At 43.6% G+C, this 12,557-nt stretch overlaps 1 non-coding gene across 1 annotated transcript; it reads left to right on the top strand.

Annotated features, from left to right (window-relative positions):
- Positions 1 to 1,015: 1,015 nt before the first annotated feature.
- Positions 1,016 to 1,227, top strand: LOC122541955. Its single transcript, XR_006309724.1, has one exon. It is a non-coding gene; the product is annotated as a small nucleolar RNA U3 (small nucleolar RNA).
- The last annotated feature ends 11,330 nt before the right edge of the window (positions 1,228 to 12,557 follow it).

Raw genomic sequence — 12,557 nt, 5'->3', positions numbered from 1 at the left:
TTCTTCAGTGTGTAATCCATCTCCTTAGTCCCCAAAGCTGGTCCACCATCAACAAGACACAAGTCAGGGGTGAGAGTGAATATTGCCCAGTTTCCTGGTTGAGGTCCAACAGCGCTCAAGAAGGTTGACACTATCCAGGACAAAACAGAGCGCTTGATCGACACCTATCTCTCACCTTGAACGTTGACTCCATGCAATATTAACACACAGTGTCAGGAGTGTGTACCATCTACAAGATGCTCAGCACCAATCACCAATGGTCCATCTAAGCCACACAAACCTTAATTTTTTTTGTTCACTTACAGGACATGGGTGTCACTGGATGGATGGTCTTTTATTGTCCACCCATAATTGTCTTTAAAAAGGGGTGGTAAGCTGTCTTCTTGAGCTATTGCAGTCCATAAGCTGTAGGGCCACCCACAATACTGTGAGGGAGGGTGCCCAAGGAATTTTACAGTCCAGGAACATGATATATTCCCAGCTCAGGATGGTGTGTGAAGTAAAGAGGAACTCGCAGGTGGTGATGTTCCCTGGAATCTGCTGCCCTGTCCTTCAGGGGAAATATTTCTGTCTTAGAAGGTGCTTTTCAAGGAGCCTCTATGGGTTGCTCCTGTGCATCTTGTAGATGGCACATTCTGCTGATACAGTCTGTCAGTGGTGCAAAGCGTGGATCTTTATGGTGGAGGTTGGGCTGCCAGTTAACTGTAGTACTTTGCCCTGAACGATGTCAAGCTAAGCAACTGGGGAGTATTCCATCACGCTCCCGACTTTAGTGATCAGGCTTTGTTGATTCCTTTCTGCAGTACAGTCTGTTCAGTTTCCGCTGTTTCAATATTACATGGAACATTCCAGAAATAATTCCAGGGGGCTGCCGGGGAGGTAGATTTTCCATTTAAATGACAGGGTTCGTTACTCTCTGCAGTTTTGTGCATCTACGGTAGCTCTTGGAATGGATCACCCGCGGATACCCGGTGCGGAGGACATCCATATTCCTAACCTCTGACCTGCTCCTGTAACCATTATACTCTTAGGGATCATTTCTGTAGTTTTTGACTTAAGAAATGGGTTCTAAAGTATCCCGTCTCACCAACCATGAGGACAATTTATGGTGCCTTCTTCTGAGCATGAAGTTGGTTAAAAGAGTTGCTTTGTTTGCAAGTGATTTTAGCCATTGATAATCATTCCCTTCTTTAGCGAAGTAGAGGAAGAAAACGCATTCTGAGTGGTTGTTTTTTCCCTTAATAAGTGAGCATGGGCGCTATTCAAAGAGTGGCTCAATGGTTAGCACTGCTGCCTCATAGCACTAGGGGCCCGGGTTCGATTCCAGCCTCAGGTGACTGTCTGTGTGGAGTTTGCACATCCTCCCTGTGCCTGCAAGGGTTTCCTCCGGGTGATCCAGTTTTCTCCCACAGTCCAAAGATGTACAGGCTAGGTGAATTGACCATGCTAAATTGCCTATAGTGTTCAGGGATGTGTAGGTTAGGGGCATTAGTCAGAGAAAATGTAAAGTAATAGGGTAGGAGAATAGGTAGATTACTCTTTGGAGGGTCAGTTTGGATTTGTTGGGTCAAATGGCCTGTTCCACACTGTAGGGATTCTATGAATTATATTTATATGGCTGGACCAGTTAAATTGCTGGTCAATGGTAATCCCCAGAATGTTGACAGTGGGTGATTCAGCGATGGTAATATCATTGGATGTCAAGTGATAGTGGTTAGATTCTGTATCTTAGGAGATGTATGTTGCCTGGCACTTGTGTGTCATGAATATTGGGACCATATTATCTTTCCTTCACTATCGCTGGGTCATAATTCTGGAATTCCGTTCTGTATAACACTGAGTCTACCTACAGCAGAGAGATGCATCACCTTCTCAATGGAAAATAGGGGTGGCCCAGACAGCTAGCAATGCCGATATTTTGACAATTAATAAAATAAAACAGTTAGGCATTGCAATCCATATTCCGATCAGTCACGCAATGAAAACATTTTTTCCTCATGAATCTGTTGCATCTTTTGCCAATTACCTTAAATCTGTGACTCTCACTCCCAATCTGTCCACCAATGCGAACAATGTTTCCCTCTCTACTCTATCCAAAGCCTTGGTGGTTTTGAAACCACTGGAACCACTGCATGTCACCTGAGACCCTTGATGGCTGGTCGATATGTTTACAGGAGGTTTAACCTGAATGGTGGCACTGTTCTGTATAATCCAGGTGATTCCTCCAGGCTACCAGTACTGGCGTTTTCCTAGTTGATGTAACCCTCAAGTTAAATAAAAACATTTTCCTTCCTGAAGCATTAGTGATCAAGTTGGCTCATATCAGAACATCCTGGATGGAAGAGGATCTATTTCAGCAATAAAACCTTGTCTGTGTACATACCTATTGTGCTTTGAAGGATGGGTCAAAATTGTAATAATGACACGAAAGGTAAGGCTGACCTCTCATTTTATTCTGATACAGTTTTGAGTCATTGTTGCTTAAATTATTATCATTTTTGTGACATTCTATCCTTCAAATGGGAAAGGACATAATAGGTTTTGGGTAGAATCCAAATGAGATCCTTGTTCAGTTCTCATGTTTGTGTTTGCATTTACGAACGGCACTTAAAAACCTTGGCAAATGGTTCCTTCCAATTCCAAGACACAGAATAAGGTGTGAACCACTGTGTGCAGAGTCCAATTTATCCCCCAAGAGCTAAGCCTTCCACCTGGCCCATGCTGGGGTTAGTAAAATGGGGGCTATTCACCAAACCAACGAGGCTGGTCTGATAAAGTGGGAGGGAACATTTTAACCAGCTGACCAAAAAAAAAGCAAAGAACCGTGGGTGCTGGAAATCAAAAATTAAATGAGGAAGTGTTGGAAAAACTCAGCAGGTCAGGCAGCGTCTGTGGGGAGAGAAACAGCGTTCTTAAGAAGAGTCACTGGACATGAAACATTGTCTCTGGTTTCTGCGATGTCTCTGCTCAAGATCCATCTCCGATTCCTCCTCCTCCCCCCAACTCCGGCCCTGTGTTCCCAAGCCTTTTTGTGCCCACATGCCACCTCTTCATGATTTGGTGTGTGAGGTTACCAGCTCTTGGCCAACAACCTCTGCTTCAACGTTCCTCCGCCCAACACAGAGCTGAGCTTGCCAATCAAGATGGCTTCCAGAAAGGGCTGCAGTTGAAAAGAAACCGCACATCTCTTTGAGTCTGGGGCTTCAGGGTTTCCTGATCAGAATGCCTCCTTTCTGCTCGGAAAGCCTGTCTGAGTGAAAATTGGGGCCAAATATCAACATTGTAATAATGACACGAAAGGTAAGGCTGACCTCTTATTTTATTCTGATACCACTTTGAGTCATTGTTGCTTAAATTATTATCATTTTTGTGACATTCTATCCTTCAAATGGGAAAGGACATAATAGGTGAGCAAGACAAAGACATCCAGGAAATGACACACAAATAGAAGAATAATAAGTTATCAATAGGCATGATGTGAGACAGGGAGTGAGATTTAGATAATGCTGGGCATTAAATTTGGCTTAGGAGCATCTGTTGTTTGGATGTAAGGATGTTATTTAGGACCATGTACCTAAGAATATAAGAGATAGGAGCAGCAGTAGGCCATTCAGTCCCTCAAACCTGCTCCACCACTTAATACAATCATGGCTGATCTCATCTCAGCCTCAACCCCACTTTCCTGCCTGGTCTCAATAATCTTTCAACCCATTACTAATTAAAATCCTGTCTATCTCCTCATTAACTTAATTCTGTGCCCTGGCATCCACTCCCTTCTGGAAGAGTGAAATCCACTGATTCACATCCCTTTGAGAGAAAAAGTTTGTCCTAATCACTGTTTTAAATCTGCAGCCCCTTATGACCTTCTCATTTTAGAATGCCCCTTCATGAGATAACATCTTCTCTACATTAATTTTGTCAATCCCTTTGAACATCCTATGGACATCAATTCAATCTCCTCTCATCCTTTTAACCTCTAGAGAGTTTAGGCCTAAACTACTCAATGTGGAAATATTGTGTCCACTTCTGGTTGACCAGCTATAGGAAGGATATTATCAAGCTGAAGAGATTTATCAGGATGTTGCTGGGAATGGAAGGTTCGAGTTATGAAGAAAGTTTGGATAGGCTGGGACTTTTGTCACTGGTGTGTAGGAGGTTGACAGAGGACCTGATAGAATTTTATAAAATAATGATGCATATATATTGAGTTGGTTGTAGTTGTCGTTTCCCTAAGGTGGCTAATTTCAAGACTAGGGGATGCATTTTTAAGGTGGATGGAGAGAGATTTAAAAAGGACATAAGAAACAAATTGTTTACACAGAGTGAGGTTCGTGTGTGGAATTAATTTCCTGAGAAAAGAGGGGATGTGGGCATAATTACAGCATTTAAAATACATTTGGATGGATATATGAATAGGAAAACTTTGGAGGGATATGGGCCAGGAGCAGGCAGGTGGGACTCGTTTGGTTTGGGATTATATTTGGCACGGACTGGTTGAATTGAAGGGTCTGTTTCTGTGCTGTTTGGCTCTATGACTATGAGGCAAGTCTTTCATCTCTGGAATTAATCTAGTGAATTTAATTGATGCACAGTGACCACAGCACACACTTTTCTGCCCATTATGACTTCTTGATGTGTCTGTGTCCGAATGCAGCAAGACCTGGACAATATCGAGGCTAGAGAAGTAGCAGGTTACATTCACACCACATGTGTACCAGCTCCAACAAGACAGAATCTAACCATCGCCTCTGTCATTCAATGACATTCCCTTTGCTGAATCCCTCCCACTCTCCTCCTAGGGAGGAACATGAATAAAAGATGAGTCTTCTAAGGTAACTGCTAATAACACAGTTTTAAATAATAAAAAAATTGGGACCAAGAAATTGGGAGAGTGCGGCAAAACCAGTTCCTTGCTTAATTTTTTGCTTTGCAGTTTCTGAGCGTTAGAAATATTTCAGTACCAAGCCCTTGCTGAGCTGTGTAAAGCTTTTAAATCTGCTGGTGCGACCAGAGATCCCAACTTACCTGCTATGAACATGCAAAGTGCTCCCAATGCCTGTTCTCAGCTGCAGCTACCATGGAGTCACCCAGTGCAGAACAAAAGGTCATGTCGGCTGGTGTTAGTGACCCCCTCCCTTCCCTCGGTTCCTGCCATTGAAGAGCTGGGTTAACCATTGTTCCCTCAGTACTGACCTGTCCATAGGCTTTTGAGTGGCTCAAGCCTCTGAATCAAAGGCAGGAACTTGATATTCCCAATAGACCATTTGCATGCCAATGCCCCTGAAAGAACAATGTTTTGCGATTCCTACCCTCACTGCCTTCTGCGCAGAAATTGGACCAACAAAGCACACTGTCCTCAGTGGGGGCACTTGTAGACTGCATACTCAAGGACCCACTGAAGAAGATCAGTTAGGCACCTGTGTCTCTCCGTCGTCCAAATCTCAATCTCGGGACAACTTGTTTCTGATGGACACTCTCCTTTTTTAAGACTTTGTTTAAACCCTTCTGTTTATCTCAGCTTGGCCGTGTTGCACTTGAACACGGACTGCTTCAGTATCTGAGGAACAGTTCTGAACATTGTGCAATCATCGGTGAACATCCCCACTCCTGACCTTGTGATGGAGGGAAGATCATTGATGAAGCATTGAAGATGGTTGAGCTTAGGACACTACCCTGAGGAACTCCAGCAGAGATGTCCTGGAGCTGAGATAATTGACCTCTAACAACCATGACCATCTTCCTGCATGCCAGGTATACCTCCAACAAGTGTATAGTTTCCCCCCTGATTCCCATGGATTTCAAATTTGCCTGAGCTTTTTGATGCCATATCAAGGCCAGTCACTCTCATTTCTCCTCTGGCAGTGCTACATACTTTTTTCAGACATAAGGTTCCCACCTTTAGCTTCCTCTGTGCTTTGAGAAACCTCTGGTGTGCTAATGTTTAACTGTGGTCAAAGGACCCCATCAGAGCAAAGGTGTTTGAGCTGGAGCTTCTCTGAGTGGAGATCATTGATGGTGGGGTTTATGGGATTAAGAGTTTCTTGGTGAAGTTTGTTGATTCTAGTCAGAGAATGGGGGAATGGAGAATGCATTAGTTGAAATTAATCTGTGTTCTTGTCTTTGTGCATCTGCCATCAGGACAGTGAAATGACTAAAGTGATCATAATGCGATGATTACATTCCTGTAATCCATTCTGCAACCAATTCAGAATGTACAACTCAAAATGTTCAAGACAATGGGCCTAGAGGAGGAGAGTGGGACTAGTGAAGGCAGTCGGGTACCTTTGGTGGTGCAGCTTCAATGGGTCAAAGGGCCTCTTCTGTCCTCTATGTTTCTTACTGTTCCCTTCATGGAAGTAGGCCATTCAGCCCATCAAATCCACACTGACTCTCCGAAGAGCATTCTACTGCCACACGCTCTCCCCTCCTACCCCCCGGCCTATCATATCTCTGTAACCCCGCATTTCCCAAGGCTAAGCCACTTAGCCTGCATATCCCTGCACACTACAGGTAATTTAGCAAGGCCAATCCATCTAACCTACACATCTTGGGATTGTGGGAGGAAACCGGAGCACCAAGAGGAAACCCACCCAGACACAGGGCGAATGTGCAAACTCCACCACAGACAGTTGTCTGAGGTTGGACTTGAACCTGGAGCTGTGAGGCAGCAGTGCTAACCATTGAGCCATTCTGTTGCCCATTTGGCCGTACGTTAGTACCAAGTTGCTTTCGATGACTACCACCTGGCTGCCTGAATGTCAGACACTGTTAGCATTCAGATTTTTTTTTTTCTGGAGGACTAATAGTTTCAATTTCACCCCCAGAATGGACATCTGAGGGTTTTTGGTGACCCACCTTGTCAGAGAGGGTGAAATACACTCACTGTTTCTCTGAGGAAGTCTTCTTTCCTGGAGTTGATTTTTGGCACTTTGCTCTCACCTGTCTGTATTTCTCAGTATTAAGGGGCTTTGTATCTATTGCATGATACGAGCCACTCAACATTAACAACCTGCTCCAGATAAGGCTTGCATACTCCAGCACAATCTTTCACATAAAGACTTGAGCTCCTAACACAACTCAGTCATGAACCAGTGACTCCTTTTGTTTTCCTATACCAGGAATTCTCCAAATTGGATAAATCCAGCCACTAGTCCACATCGATATCTCCATTTCAATCATCACCATTATCTTCAATCTGTCTTGATTCCTTGAATGAAGAGCTCATGCAATATTACTACCTTCCCTTGTTCAGGAAATGTCATCCAAACGTTTCTTGAAAGTACAGGAATAATTTTTACTCTTCCCAAAGAGTTGCCAGCTGGACTTGTTAGTGTGAAAAGCTGGGAGTCCTATATGAACCATATACCTGTGCTTTTATCTCTCTCATGGGACAAGTTCATGTCCTCACATTTCATTGTGCAAACATTACAACTGTAATGACGCAGAGACAGAAAGCCAAACCAAAACTGCTACACTCTCCCTGAATTCGCATGGTGAAATTAGAACATACAAATTGTCTCAATTGTTCCTAACCAGACTTTATGTGTAACAGATCTTAGACACCATGTTTATAACTTAAACAACAAGTAACAATTGCAGAATTTGAGCAGAACCCAGATAAATAACAAGGCAATCTTCCAATCATCCAATCTGCTTTGATCAGAAATCCCCCACTGACACACTGACAGATGGATACATTTTTTTAAAAATGGAAGAACTTCAATTTTCCAGTTTGATAAGTATTTCAATGATGAATACAAGGCCTTCCTGAAATCCTTGGGTGATGGGTACTGTTACAGGCACAAAGTACTGAATATCTTGCTTGAATTCTGAAGTCATAGCTAAAGCAAACTAGAGAAATTGAGACTCTGGTCAATAAAAAGAAGAAAGCATATGCCACGTATCGACGACTGGAATTGAGTGAATCCTTGGAGGAATATTAATGCAGTAGGACTATACTTAAGAGGGAAATCAGGAAGGCAGAAAGGGGACAGAATATCTTTGGCAAATAGAATTAAGGAGAATCCAAAGAGAAAAGAGTAACTAGGAAGAGAATAGGACCCATAAAGATCATCGTGACCGTTGTGGAACTGCAGGAGATGGGAGAGATACTAAATGAATATTTTGCATCAGTATTTACTGTAGAGAAGGAAATAGAAACTAAACTTGGGGAACTTGGGGAAATAAATAGCGATGTCATAAAAAGAGTTCATATTACAGAAATGGAGGTGCTGGAGGTCTTGAAATGCATAAAGGTGGATTGATCCCGGTGTTTTCCAGAACTTTGTGGGAAGCTAGGGAAGTGAGTGCTGGGCCCCTTGCTGAGATATTTGGATCATTGATAGCCAAGGGTGAAGTGCCAGAAGACTAGAGGTTGGCTAACGTAGTGCCATTTTTAAAAAAAGATGGTAAAGAAATGACAGGGAACTGGTCCATTTGGCCCAAATGACTGGTGAGGCTTATGTTAGTGGTGGGTATGTTGTTGGAGAGGATTCTGAGGGACAGGATTTACATGCATTTAGAATGGCAAGGATTGATTAGAGATACTCAGCATGGCTTTGTGCGTGGGAAATCATGTCTCACTAACTTGATTGAGTTTTTTGAGGAAGTGGCAAAGAAGATTGATGAAAGCAGAGCAGTAGACATTGTCTGTATGGACTTAAGCAAAGCGTTCAACAAGGTTCCACATAGTAAACTGGTTGGTGAGGTTAGATTGGCTGGGATCCAGGGGGAGCTAGTCAATTAGATACAAAATTGGCTTGAAGGTAGAAGACAGAGTATGGTGGTAGACTGTTTCATTTTGGACCGGAGGCCTGCGACCAGCAGTGTGCCATGAGGATTGTTCTGGATCCACAGTTTTTCGTTATTTATACAAAAGATTTGGATCTAAATATAGGAGGCATGGCCAGTAAGTTTGCAGATGACACCAAAATTGGAGGTGTAGTGGACAGCGAAGAGGGTTACCTCAGAGCAGATCAGGATCTTGATCAGATGGGCCAAGGGGCTGAGGAGTGGCAGATGGACTTTAGTTTCGATAAATGTGGAATGTTGCATTTTGGAAAGGCAAATCGGAGCAGGTTTTCTGCACTTAATGGTAGAGCTCTGGGGAGTGTTGCTGAACAGAGAGACCACGGAGTGTAGGTTCATTGTTCCTTGTAAGTGGAGTCACAGGTGGAAGAAAGCATTTGGTACGCTTGCCTTCATTGGTCAGAGCATTGAGTCCAGGAGTTGGGAGGTCATGTTGTGACTGTACAGGACATCGGTGAGGCCACTTTTAGAACACTGTGTACAATCCCAGTTGCCCTGCTATCAGAAGGATGCTGTAAAACGTGAATGGGATCAGAAAAGATTTACAAGGATGTTGCCAGGGTTGGAGGGTTTGAGCTACAGGAAGATGTTGAGTAGGGTGGGCTGCTTTTCTGGAGTGTCAGACTCTGAGGGGTGACCTTACAGAGGTTTATAAAATAATTAGGGTAAGGTAAATAGCCAAGGTTGGACGAGTCCAAAACTGGAGGGCATCGGCGTAAGGTGAGAGGGGAAAGATTTAAAAAGGACCCGAGGGTAACCTTCCCATGCAGAGGGTGGGGTGTGTATGGAATAAGCTGTCAGAGGAAATGGTGGAAACAGGAGGAATTACAACATTTAAAAGACATCTGGATGGGCATTTGAATAGGAAGGGTTTAGAGAGATATGGGCCAAACGCTGGCAATTAAAAAAAGGCCAGATTGGGATGTCTGTTTGGTTCAGACGGGTTGGACAGGAGGGTCTGTTTCCATGTTGTATGACTCTATAGCTACAGCTCTAGAGACTACTTATTTCTTACAGACGGAGATTCTTTTCTCAGAACATTCAACAAATTGATAACTGGAGAGAAATTAGAGAGCAAAACCAAAAATGACACCAGTCTGGAATGTTTCTTGCCCAATACCCAGTCGGCAACAGTTCACTCCTCATTTCCTGCTTTTTTTTTCCAACTGTCTCTGTGATAGGCTAGACTGCAGCAGCCCTCCCCGATTGGCTAATTCAACATCCAACGAGCTGCCAGTCCTGAGCCTATCAACTTGTATCAACTAACCTGCATTATCTTTCCAGGCCAGTTCCCAAGAGCAAACAAGTCTCTTGTTCTCTTCTCTCTTTTTTTTTAAGAAGCTGCTGTTCAAAGTTCATTTCCCAACTACAACGCTTTGTTTCAAACCAAAAATGAGAAAAATAAAAGAAAAATAATGATGGTCTGAACACAATACATTTCGTACTCTTCAGGATAGGGGATGTCTGTCATATGCTGACACCTCAGCAGTTGAAATGGAGTGACCTGCCAACCTAAAGCAGACAGCTTAAATTACAGAGTCGGATTCATTTTCAGTTATAAATGTGTATGAAGATATAAATATAATACAGAGACTAACAATGCACAATTCACAAAGCCTAATAAAGATAAAATGTAATGTTCTTGGATTTCTGTCCAGGATGTTTATTAGGTTGGTCATGAAAGAAAATCTTTTTTGTGAGTTCATATTGAGTCAGGATGACTCTGACGACTGGCAAGGATGGAATTGCCCTAGATTTCCTTTCCTTGATGTTCCAAATTAACATCAGACATTGGACGACACATAAGATAGGAAGGAGGGGATGCTGGGGTCTGTATCCTACCTGGCTAAACCAGCTGATATTGGTTTCAACTTATACGTTTCTCCCACCTTCACCAAATTTCACTGTTCAAAGGTATTTGTTTCCTTTTCCACACCCTGTTCCAATCAGATTTCTTTTTCTCTGCTTATGTCTCAAAGAAAAACGTGCATTCGAAAAGGGTTTGCATTTACAGAAGGCCTCTCACTACCTCACAATGGCCTAAACGCTTCACCACCAATTAAATACAAAAGGACAGTCGCTGATGTAATGGAGGGAAACACAACAGCCCATCAGCGACTGACAATATGTGACTTTGACTGAGAGTGTAATTTTGACTGGATCACTAGATCCTGAGAACCACACAGCAGCAAAGCAGCCAATGCTGATGTGTCGTCTAGTGCCCTATTCCTGTAGCCATATTATTTTTTTCCATTTTAAAAGGCTGTATTCTGGAAGCCTCTGTCACCATCCCTGCAGACAGTGCACTCCAGATTGCAACAGCTTGCTGCATTCAAACTACACTCCTCAGCCCCTCTCATGCTGCCAACTCAACTTGGACATGTTCCTAGTTCCATCACATGACCTTGTGTCTCCAATGGTCCTGCACAATTGGCTTGTTGCTCATTTCCATCATTACAAAAGAAGGAAGAAATCAGATACAATTAAAGCCGCACCATTTTCTTGTCTCTTCTTTCAGCTTCTACAGTTTTCTTCCAACATCTGTCTGGAATCGGACCCGAGAACTGAGTCACCAATTTGTAGAGATTCCAGGGCAATACTCAGAGTTAGAAACCCCCATCCTAATCTTCTCTCATTCCTCTTCAGAGTTATATCCAATGGAAACAGTCTCTGCTTACTTACTTTGTTAAAATTCCCTTAATAATTTCTGTTGCAGAGAGAATAACTTCTCCAGTCTCGAAACCTCTCATCTCTCGGATAATTCAAACAAATGCTCAAGCAAAGTCTGTTCACACCCTGGGCGGCATTCAGAAAGCACGCTGCCCAGAATTGAACACAACTGGGTTCTAATTGCTTATTTGTAAAGGCCTTATCGTAACTTCCTCCCTTCAGTGCTCTATGATTCTATTTATAAAATTCGGGATTGCCAATGGGTCCAATGGGTTCATTTGGAAGCACTAACTTTCGGAACAATACTCCTTCACCAGGTTTTCGCAGCTGTACCAACTTGTCCTGTAACCCTCTCAGGTTTGTACGTGAATTTCACACCCCCACTCATTTCTGTATCTGCATCCCCCTTAAAATTGTACCATTTAATTTTCTCTTCTTCATCATCTCTGGATGACACCATCATTCACTTCCTGTCACTCGAAGAATGATTCCCCGCTACACATTAATTTCTGTGCCTTAGCCAATTCTGTAGCCACAGCCTGTTTATGAGGTAGAACTACCCCACTGCTCGTTGAACACCAAAAGGGGAACTTTCAATTCCTCTTTAAAATTAAACCTCAGTTTAACATCTCAGGGGTCACGTTTAGGCAGGGGTGTGGGGTAGAGGGGGCAGGGGTCTATGTGGAGGGGCTAGGGGTCTCTGGAGGGGGGTTAGATACGTACGTGTGTGTGTGTGTCAGGGAGGGGCAGGACTGTGTGGGAGAGAGTGGATGTGCATGTTTGTGTGTGTGTGTGTGTGTCAGGGAGGGGCAGGTATGTGTGAGAGAGAATGAATATGTGTGTGTGTGTGTCAGGGAGGGACAGGACCTTGTGGGAGAGAGTGGATGTGCATGTTTGTGTGTGTGTGTGTGTGTCAGGGAGGGGCAGGTATGTGTGAGAGAGAATGAATATGTGTGTGTGTGTGTCAGGGAGGGACAGGACCTTGTGGGAGAGAGTGGATGTGCGTGTGTGTCAGGCTGGGGACGGTGCATGGGACGGAGTGAGGGTCAGGCTGGGGACGGTGTGTGGGACGGAGTGAG

Source organism: Chiloscyllium plagiosum, chromosome 38 (assembly GCF_004010195.1).
Source record: "Chiloscyllium plagiosum isolate BGI_BamShark_2017 chromosome 38, ASM401019v2, whole genome shotgun sequence".
NCBI classification, from domain to species: domain Eukaryota; kingdom Metazoa; phylum Chordata; class Chondrichthyes; order Orectolobiformes; family Hemiscylliidae; genus Chiloscyllium; species Chiloscyllium plagiosum.
Note: the sequence above shows the minus strand (reverse complement) of the source record. Positions and strands in the feature narration are given on the sequence as shown.